Raw genomic sequence first — 11,910 nt, forward strand, 5'->3', positions numbered from 1 at the left:
TGAAGCATTATCTTCTAGAGAAGAAATCCTTTCCTCCATTTCTGTGATACAGTCATGCTGTGAGGTAAGCTGAGCAGATAGTTTACCAATGTCACACTGTATCTTTTGTACAGCTTTGTCAATTGAGGCTTCAATGATAGGGTGCAACATATTGGCAACTTCTGTAGCCATTTGTTTAAAGAATAAGTCATTAGGTATGTCAGTGTGAGATTGTACTGAAACTTGCGTGTTATTTGCAGAGCACACTGTCGCCATCTTGTGAGGGGCCCCAGCGTCTTTTTTCCGTTTACTATCTGGGCTGGACACGTCAGGAACACTTTGTTTTAACTTTTTCTTCGGCTTTGGTGAGTCTCCCGCCATTTATAGGGTTTGAAACTCTAACCAAGCCCTTGAAAATTTAGTTGTAAGGAGGGCACACTGCGGAGCAGCCTCACTGTGCTGCAATTCACTCAGGCGCCATACCGGAAGTCAATCTGGCATTAATTATTAGATAGCATCACTTCATTTCACGTACCAGGAATGAAGCCATACCCACTTTAAACCATTTAAAACCATTTAAACTTTCTGAGTGGCAGTTAGAGAGAATCCAATGAATCTGTGGTAGAGAGGATCCAATGAATCTGTGGTTTCCCTTTTTTTTGGCACAGAAAAAAAAGTCCACACTTTACAATGATTTCTATAGAGAACAAAAAGCCATGTTGAATTTTTGGTGACTTGTATTAGCTGGAATTAATAAATGCAGGTATGTCGTTGTCTAAAATGAAGTAGTACATAATTAAATGTTTATGGTCAGTGCCTGGATTCTATTTGGAAAACAAAAGAGAAAAGAAACCCAAGTATACGCTCAGTTAAAATAGCCCATGCACATAATTCACTTACCATATACATCAGGGTAATAATAAGATAAAGAACGTATTTCTGTAACATTTTGGGGTGTTTCGGCTAGTGTGGTTAAACAGTCCAGGAGAATATTACTACACACGCAACACCTGTAACTCACCGCTAGATGTCTCTATGTGTTTTCAAAAGATAAAAAGGAGTCCGTTTGAGTGTGTCCCTATAAATGACAGGGAGCAGCTCTGAGTGCAGGACATAATGTAAAGTGGTGAGAAATGGATGTATAGAACATAAATAGCTCCAAACTGTGTGAGCCAAAGCCTTTTAGAACGGTTTTTTTTAACTGCACGTGATTCATAAGGTCAATTAAGCAGCACTTTGGCCTCTCCTTTCCCTAAGCCTCGGTTTTATGTGTCTCTGAGCAGAGTAAATAAGACATTATGCAGGCTCCTCTCATGAGTCAACAGCCAGGGACAAAAGGCCAGTGAACATCTTGCCTGTTCCAACCAATCAAGACACACAAGTGCCCACAACTTGTACAATACACTGATGAGCAAACACACTACACTGCACTTATATTTCATAGGCCACAGTCTATGAACTGCACGACTATTGTATGTATTTTCATTTTTAAATAGGGAAATGCTACTGACCTGGTTCTCCTAGTTTTTACTGGCTGCAATAAAACTTTTTTTTTTCAGCTACACCTTCCTTCACCTGTAAACGGGAATAAACATTGAGCTTGGGGCCCTGAGAGTGCCTTTGAAGCCAACGAGCAATTGTCTCAGAACTCAGAAGTTCACATAAATGCCCTTTTCAGAGTGGTGTAATAAGTAACTAAAATGCCTTTCAACGTGAAAGCGGAAGAACTTGGCTGTGAACTCTGGATCCTCTGTGCTGCAGAACCTGCTCTGATCACTTTTGTCCCAGGTACAAAGCTGGACACTGCCATACTGCACAGCAAATACTGTAGATATTGTTTGAGAAATGCTCTGCTTTTTCTCTCATTCCTACTTCTTTCTCAGGTGTAGAAGACAGGACTTGCGTTATGCTATTATGCTAATAATCACTTGCCCAGAGTGACTGCATCCCAACCGATTTACAAAGAAAACAATAACCTTGTGATGTAAACATTGCAAGATCTAACTCCTGAGACTTGATTTAAAGGATCACCAACAAATCAAAGTAATTCAAATGCAATGCACTGTTGCAAAAAAACAGGTTACTGTGTAGCCATGGGGGCAGCCATTCAAGAAGAAAAAGGAAAAAAGGCACAGGATACACAGCAGATAGATTAACTCTGTAATATAATACAATGGGATTCTGCAGAGTGCATCTGTTATCTTCTATGTAATCTGTGCCTTGAATGGCTGCCCCCATAGCTAACCAGCATCTTGTTTATATAAACTATAGTAGTCTTTCTGAAGCAAACACATACGTTTTACCAGTGCATGGCAACAGTATATTATATTTTAATATTTTTAACAGTATATTATATTTTTATGATCTATCTATCTATTATCTATCTATCTATTATCTATCTATCTATCTATCTATCTATCTATCTATCTATCTATCTATCTATCTATCCAGTGTCGGACTGGGATACCAGAGGCCCACCAGAAAACCTTAGGTTGAGGGCCCACTTTCAAAACGATATTATATAATATTTTTAACAGTATATTATATTTTTTATAATCTATCTATCTATCTATCTATCATCTATCTATCTATCTATCTATCTATCTATCTATCTATCTATCTATCTATCTATCTATCAATCTATCATCTATCTGTCTGTCTGTATATATAAATATTGTGAGAAGCATTGGGCGAATAGCGCCCCTGTCACTTAATTCCTCCTTATTACTTTATAATCGAACCTGACTTCTATTCGCTGACAAGTCTTTTGTGCCCTGTGTGAATGGCCAGTGATAGTGATTGATGTGCTGCTAATAAACAATCACTTAATTCCAAGATCTATAACAAGCCCACCAGTCACTAATCCCCTGTGGTCCTTGATACACGTACATCCCCTCCCCCCCCCCACACAAACACACACAGGCAAGTGTAATTTTAAGCCATTAGGCTGCTAGCCATTGTATCTCTCCCACTTCTTCATCTATTACGTAGATGCTTAATGCTTTGTTAAGTAGGAACTGGGATAAACTTGACCATGACCCATCCATCTGGCTTGTTCTGGAGCAAGGGATTTGTATACCGTCTCAGATGGTACTTTTTTTTAATGAATATGATATATATGGACACGTGGTATAGTGCTCAGTTATGGATACATATCAATATTTTTACCAGTCTGAATCCTGATCAGTTATAGAGAGAGTTGACGCAGCATAGTCATTATAGGTCTGCCTGTGCTCTCAACTCTACATCACACTTGTAAAATAGATTTCCACTCGTCATGTTTGTATGTCCTTGTGAGCTGAAAATGGCTTGAAGGAGATGTCCACCCAAAGAATAGCTTTGTGCCAAATTCTAAGCAACTTGTTTTGTTATATTGCTTTTGAAAATGCAAAGTTGCTTAGATTTATGTTTTCTTGTATTAGGCTTTTATTTTATTTTATTGTGGGGTTAACTTGACCTTTAAGACCCCGCTTAACCCAAAGAACAGTATTTAGCCACAGGCACCTGCAATCTCTCAACACACTGGTCTGTTCTTCCAAACACAACGTTTACTTTTTCAGCCTATGATATATCTCTTTGTTGAGACACTTGAAAAAGAGCAAAGTGGCAAATATAAAGCGTGCTACATGTCACTACTTCCCAATCCTAAATCCAGGGAATACCCAACAAACTGTTTCATTTTGTGACTGCCCTGGAATACCGGACTTTAACGCAAGGGGGCGACAAACGACAGCAGTAAGAAGGGGGTCTTCTTTTAAGTCCTTCTTCGAAATGATAGAAAACGAATTTGACTGAAATTACCTACTTTACAATATTGTCGCTGAACAATGTAAAACGATTAACAGTTTAACACCATCGTAATGTGTGTATGAACAGACTCAACCGATATCTGCGGCAGCTTCATATATTCCCCATATATATATATATCAACCTCATTCTCCTGTGTATGGGAAGAACTGAAAATTGTTTTTAAAGAAAAGTAAATATTTGCTGTGTGGGTCTATAAGTGCGACCTCACTTATGGAACAAAAGACAACCCCCTTAACAAAAATCATCGAATTCATTACATTTATACATTATCTGTAACCTTATTGAAACGACCTTCATTCCAATGTTTATTTCATTTCAACTTTGGGGATCATTTATGAAGTCAGGACCTGCTGTATTTAGTGTCGCACAACACAGGGATTAATAAATAACATTCAAGGTGTTGTTCTGTAACATGGAACCAGCGAAAGTGAATCAGATGTAATGGAGGTAGACTGGGGAATTGTGTGTGTCTAAGTGTGTCTGTGAGAATGTGTCAATTATATGTGAGAGCTGTGCAAGGACACACACACACTAAAGTCAGCTAATCAATTCGTTTTGGCAAATTTTGTTCACCTTGAAAAATACGGATATTGTATTTATTTGTTGTTTTGATACAAATATAAATATATATGAAATATGAAATGATTGTATTTGAAAGAGTTTTCTCTGCATGTGACAAATAGAACTAAAGTTCCTCTGGTGTATTTATTGAATGCAAGTGATGTGAGCTGCAGCACTTATCCTTAATAAATAAGACAATACAACATATAATGAATAGAAGGGGGTACTGCCAGACTGCAAACTCTACTTTTTGTCAATAAAAAGATCATTCTTTTCACAATATTTCTCAGAGGAAAAAAAAAACAAAAGCAGAGAGAAAGCAGCATCATTAGAAGCTAAAAGGCAACACAACAGACATGAGAAGCCTAATGATGTCCCTAAATGAAGGGGGAAACGTTGCTCAGTTCATTTTATTAATCAGACTGTCAATTTTACCCCAGAGGCCGAGCCCCTGAGCGATTGGAGCTGAGATGAAGCTGGAGGGGAGAGAGAGCGTCCAGTCCATTCGTTGTGTCTCTCCCTACCTGGTACTATTTGTCTGCCAGGAATCCGCCTTCATTAGCCACTGACAGGAGCCTCTATTTATTTGCTTATAAAACTGTTACAATAAATGATTATTCAAACAGCGTCATTCACACCTTAATGACGAGCCCCAGTTTTTGATGAATGACACTGCTGCCTGGGAGGATGTATGGGTCATTTTGACCAGTCTCTTTGGCATCCCACAATTTCTACGCAACGATCAAGGAAGGGGGGGAAAAAAAATCAAGCCTACAGATAATAGTGGGAGACAGTGGCAGGCTGACAGCGAGCTGGTCCTGCTGCAAATAATCATCATCTCTATCTACAGCACCAGCAGCCTCTGCACTTTTTTTCCAGTTTTTGTTTCCCCCCTCTCTCTCTCTCTCCAAAGCTGAGATGATGGAAAGGATAAGAAAGGAGATGATTCTCATGGAGAGAGGCTTGCACAGCCCAGGATCAGGCAAGAGACTTCCCACTGTGTCCGACCCAGCTGGGCATTCAGTGTTAGAGGCCCTGGAACATGCTCACCACGCTGGGCGCCTCAGTCCCAGGATCACCTCCTCCTCTATGCACGGACCCATAGGGGAACACCCCAGCAAGGGCAAGTTTCAGATCGACTCTCTCTTTGGTATCTCCCACCAGGCGGTGGAAAGCAACGGGACTACAGATATCTCCGGGGCTGACAGGGGAAAGAAGCTAAGCCAGTATTCCGAAGTTTGCAAAGAGGCAGATATGAGCAGTGATGTGGAGGTGGGATGCACAGGGATGCGCTCCCCCAGCAGTATGAATGGCAGCCAACTCAAAGAAAGCAGCAAAGGTAAGTTCCCTTCTGGGGCCGCTCACCCCTGTGCTCTGTCTGCTGCTGCTGCTGGCCCAGCTCTAGTGCTGCTCGCCTGAAACACAATCGGCCACTTCCTGCTGGAACCCGGCTCCAATTCCTGCTCCTTCCTCTGCATCCTACACTATTACTCGTTATTACAGAAACAAAACCTGCAACAATGTTTCGAAGATATATTTATATTTTCTTTAAAAAAATGCATTATTAAAAAAAAAATCTATATTCACCTATAAAATACAGAAAATGACCACTTTATAATATTTACCAATTTCCACAAAGGGAATTTACTGATCACTTGGGTGCCTTAGTGTTAGTCAATAATGTTAAAAAACAGCGATTGTCCAATGCATAATAGTAAGAAATGTATGTATATATATATATATATATATATATATATATATATATATATATATATATATATATATATATATATATATATACTGTATCACAACACGCGGCAATTGTAATATATTTATCTTCTACACAAAGCATTTGGCCACCATTGATATTGACATGGACAAACTATTTATTTCTTCAGTTTTATTTGTGAAAATACAGAAAAATAGTTATTAAAATGTATACAATTCATACACGCACAGACAGGCAGACAGATAGATATATAGATAAAAGTAAAATGTATATTAAGCTTTTAAAGTAAAACAATGTATTTAGCGATTCAGAGGAAAATAATCGATAATATTGGAGCCAGTAGATCAATGACATTTGCAATAGATTGTGAGGACGGAAAAACCATGTGGTGTTTTGCACATATTTACATATATACAAGAAGTTTAGTGCAGAGCTTTGTTGTGGGGGGGATATAACATATAAAACAATAATGTCCTACACTGGCCGCACAGATATTAAGTAGAAATGAGGGTATAATTGAAGGAAATAATGTATTCTATAATATGAATTTGTGGAAGTATCTGTGTAACTGTAGAACTGCAAATGGAGTGGCTTTAAATCCAGTACAATGTTTAGGCACAAGATAAAAAGATCCCAATTTAGTGCCCAAACATTACCACATGGGAATGGGATCTATGTGAAACAAGGGAACCCACAGTTAAATGCACTGTATATTATATTGTAGGGATAATAATCCCCTTGTGCTTGTGGCACCCAGTGTATATTGTGTGCTGCTCATTAATAGGCTTCTACCGTTTATATGCTTATAGACAGTGGATCATCCGTGGCCAGCACCACCGGCTCCTCTACACCGTCGGGATTAAATAACTTGAATGGGATCAATCCAGTTGGGAGCTCTAGTTCTGCGGCCGATCAGCGCCGGTACCGAACAGCGTTCACCCGGGAGCAGATAGGGCGCCTGGAGAAGGAGTTCTACCGGGAGAATTACGTGTCTCGGCCGAGGAGATGCGAACTGGCCGCTTCTCTAAACCTCCCGGAGACCACCATCAAGGTAAGACAATCAATCATTACTTCTAGCCCACATCCCCCGACTTTCGGGGTCGCTGAGGCCCATGAAAGGCACAAGATTCCTTCTTATAATAGATACACAAAACACAAGGAAAATGAAATACTGTAACACCCATTAAAAAGAAAAGTCTCCAAGTGAATGGACCAATATGAATGAGCTCATATCCCAGGGGTAGGGGAATAACAGCCATTCAGAGATGGTTCAATAAATATTGGAAATACGTTGTACCCAAGGAAAATATACTTGAAATCTTCGGAACACTTACGTTCAACCAAAAATTCATGATTTCATGGGAAATCCGGTTGTGTGAATATTTATGATATATTTAGTTTGCTACAGGCTGAACAGGTACCTAATGTAAATATTCACAGACGAGGGGTGTTGATAAATCAGTATTACCGTTTTTTACGATTTTACACTTTTTAGTTAATCTAGAACTATTAAGCGGTATTTCATATACTCCATTATGGAACACCTGATATTACTTATTTATATCAGGGTCATAATTCGCTCTCTTGTGTTGTTACATGGCTGGCAGCTCGTTGTATGGTTTTGCTAAACTGATGCCCAAGTAGATCATTGACAGATGCATACACATTTATTAACGACCATGGTAGAACAATTTCAATTATTTCAATGTAACGAGCACACCAAGAAAAGGAAAGTATTCCTTTATGCCAAACCACAAAAGGCTGCACAAAATGCTGTTAATGATATTTTTGGCGTTTGCGGGGAAATTCTTCTACACTTTCCTACTGCTGGTTATTGAAAGTTGAGTATAGGGAAGAATATTACACACGCATTTAGAAATGGGTTTAAACGTTAAGCAAACTGTAGATCAAAATCGTTTTTTTGCATGGGTTAAGTAATTGCAATTTTCAAGCCAGATGAAAACACTAGGGATCAATATGTTGGTGCAGATCAAATATTTAAATGGCCACTTATTTAATACATTGGGTCCATTTTATATTATTTTTTTTTTTTAAAAAAAAAGGCTGATTTTGGAGCTGATGGCCAATTAATTATTTGCATATCAAACATTTGAATAGATGGCAAATTAACAGCATTGATTTAAATCTGTAAGTCACAGTGTATCGTTTATAATAATCAAAACAAAGGCAACTTGGGTAAAACATGTTCTGGGTGGTACTAAGTCCGATTAGACAGTTTGATTCAATGTGTGTGTTTGTGTCTTATCGAGTGACTTGTCAAGAGCTAAGACAATAAAGGGGTCGGAAATGGCTACTGAAGAATCTCTTGAAAAGATGAAATGACATTTATATTTTTATGGCTCACCTGCCAACAAATTCCATGGGAATGATAACATTCCCCACTAAGAGGTTCTGCAGCAGCTAATGTACGTTACTTCGGCTTGATATCCATAGAAGTTAAAATAATAATGTAAAGGAGAAGTAAGATTCTCAAAAAACAAACAACCAAGTGCCCAGTATTGTGTCAGACATAAGTCAATGGCTCTTCCTATCAGCTACAACTGGCAGTATCCCGAATGCTTTAGGGTGCTTGGGATGCTGGAGGTTGTAGTCTTACTCTTGTTGTTCCAGGTTGGAGCAGCATGTTGACACTTGTGGAACAACTAATGAGTGACCTGTCATTCTCTGCTCTAGGTCTGGTTCCAGAACCGGCGCATGAAGGACAAGAGGCAGCGACTGGCCATGTCTTGGCCTCACCCAGCAGATCCGAGCTTCTACACTTACATGATGACCCACGCTGCTGCCACCGGGAGCCTGCCTTACCCCTTCCATCCCCATGTGCCCTTGCACTACTATCCCCATGTTGGGGTGACTGCGGCTGCGGCAGCTGCTGCAGCCTCCGGTGCTGCTGCTGCTGCGGCCGCTTCCCCTTTTGCTACCTCCATCCGCCCTCTGGACACTTTCCGTGCTCTCTCCCACCCATACTCCCGACCGGAACTTCTGTGCAGTTTCAGACACCCAGGTCTCTACCAATCCCCGGCTGGAATCAACAGCACCGCGGCAGCTGCAGCAGCTGCGGCGGCCGCAGCAGCTGCCTCAGCACCAGGCTCTTCTCCTTGCTCCTGCCTCAGTTGTCATAGCAACCAGACGGCTTCAGTCTTGGGCGCAACCAGTAGGGGGTCGGATTTCACTTGCACTGCGGCCTCCCAAAGATCAGAGAGCAGCTTCCTCCCCTACTCAGCAGCAGTACTGAGCAAAACGTCAATGTCCCCTCCGGATCAGAGAGAGGAGACCCCCCTGACAAGATAACTGAGCCCTAAAGGCACCCCAATCTCTGCACTGACCCATTCCAAGCAGAGAGGACTGGACAGGCCATACCCAACCACCTGCCGACAAGTGGGACTTTTTCTACTGAAAACCTAAACCCCAGTAATTGTATTTTACATTAAACACAAAATCATCCTCTACCAACTGGAAAACAGCCCCTGGCAAGGAAAAGACCAAGCTTTTTGCTGGTGTTAAATGCATTTGCATTACACTGTGGTTTATTTTGGTTTACATGATGTTCAATTCACATTGGCTTCTTATGGTTTACTTGATATAAAATACATGTTGTATTTGCTTTGTATAGGTTGCCTTATTCTGTAGGCTGAGGACCCTTTGTCATCCCCGTCCAGTTCCACCGTTATCCCCTTTACTGTATCTGGAAATACTTGAAAGCTAATATAGGGGCTGTCTGACAGATAGGAATGGCTGATCCCCGACTGATGAATGATTTCCTATATGAATCCACCTCTGGGTACCAGCAATTGCCTCTCCCAGGCCAGGGATCCAGCAGGGACTTGGATGAACTTTGAGAAGCGCGGCACAAACTAGTGATGTTACTGGCCTGTCAATTCTGATGCTAATAATGTGCAGATTATGACGAAAATTGCCAATCATGTTCTCTGATGGACCCTCCTTTGAATGTAAAATTGGAGGAAAGTTCCCCGCATAGAGACCTGCTGTCAGGTACTAACAACCCGCTCAGGGAAGTCATTAGGAGAGACAGATATGCGGCTGCTCCATAAAACATTGTTCTTGGTGTCGGGGATGCGGCCTCTTTAGTACTACAGATACTACCTGTAGCCATTGGGCGGGAGACAGCCCTGCTCTTAGCATCACAATTGGCAATAACATTCTTGCAGCTTGGGCACCCTGGGCAGACTTTCCTCCTCAAAGCTCATGTTCCACCAGTGTGTGCGGACCCTCATTAAATCAAAGCAGCACATTTCCATACAGCTCCCCGCAGAGTCGCATCTCTCTCTGTTTCTAATGAGATGCTCTGCAGTACTGCTGCTAGGCCTGTCCTTTACTTCTAGTGGCCGATACAGGCCCACAGCATGCTCATTCCTCTCTAGTATTGGATCACTAGCATCACAACAAGCAACACACTAGCACACTCACACTGGCATATACATTGTACATAGCAATACATACACACAGCACACACTGTGCTCACCTACACTCACTACACACACAACAATCTGCAAGCACTCCAACCAGTGTATACACACAACCAAAAATCTAAAATAACACAAATTAATTACAGTTACAGACACAAAGTCACACGCACACAGAACCACAACAAACACACGTTATACACTGTATACAAGCACACACAAATTCAGCCAATCCCCACTGTACACAGCAAAATACTCCATATACACACATAAACACACACACATTCACTGTAAGCACATAAATACAAATTAACACAGAAAACCCCTCCCCAATATACAAGTAAATAGGTAAAAATATACATCTACACAGATAAATTACATCTATGTATTGCACTGATTTTTATGGGCAAAGTGGATATAACCTTTGTGTTACACGTTTCAGTGCATTGACTGTGTACAAAACATTGTGTATGTCTCCCTTATTTCTTTTTTTTTCAACTTTTATTTATTGTGTTTTTCCATCATATACATACATTGTATCTTCACATACTTCTCTAAGGATTAAGATGTCCCCTTTATTTCTATATGTACAATGTCTTCCTCTTGATATATGCAGATATGTGCAGCTTATGTGTGTATATATATATATATATATATATATATATATATATATATATATATATATATTATATATATATATATATATATATATATATATATATAGAAACACACACATACATATATCACAGTGCGGGTTAACACAACACTGGAAATTCCCTTCTATATTGGAGTCCGAATTGCACTGAAAAGAATACACACTTGTGCTGTAATATGTATAATTCTTGCAAATTCAGATGCCTAAATTGTAGGCAATTTCGTTCTTATTCCTCCCTTGTTTTGTTTCCAATCCTTCTGTTCTGAAACTTGAAACTGGACCCTGCAGTGGGATTTCCGCCATTCAAATACATTTAATTTTTTAACATTCCTGTTTTGTTTTTAATGTAAAAATAGGATGAGTCTGTCAGAATATATTTATTTTCTTAATATATGATTTATGGATGGATGGCGACTGGCGAGTCTAGCACTGTCACACATGCGTTGTACATTTTTGGGCAATAATGTTTACATTTTCGAGCTTGGTTAGGTTACGGGCCAGGACAGTGGTTAGCGACAATGACAAACATTTTATTTAAGTTAGATCCTTTATATCTATATATATATCTGTATAAAGAAATCTGTAAAAAAAAATCCGTGTTTTAAATATTGGTGTCTGTATGAATCCACTGTAAAATATTTTCCAAACGTGCAATAATGACAATGAAAGCTTTGTATATTATGTTATTTATTGTGTTCAGTGACGAGAAATAAAATATTATTTAAAGTGGGGGA

At 39.9% G+C, this 11,910-nt stretch overlaps 1 pseudogene; it reads left to right on the forward strand.

Moving 5' to 3' along the window:
* The first annotated feature begins 5,041 nt into the window (after window positions 1-5,041).
* On the forward strand, window positions 5,042-11,149 carry LOC108703011 (annotated as a pseudogene).
* Window positions 11,150-11,910: the final 761 nt, after the last annotated feature.

Source organism: Xenopus laevis, chromosome 9_10S (genome assembly GCF_017654675.1).
Source record: "Xenopus laevis strain J_2021 chromosome 9_10S, Xenopus_laevis_v10.1, whole genome shotgun sequence".
Taxonomy (NCBI): domain Eukaryota; kingdom Metazoa; phylum Chordata; class Amphibia; order Anura; family Pipidae; genus Xenopus; species Xenopus laevis.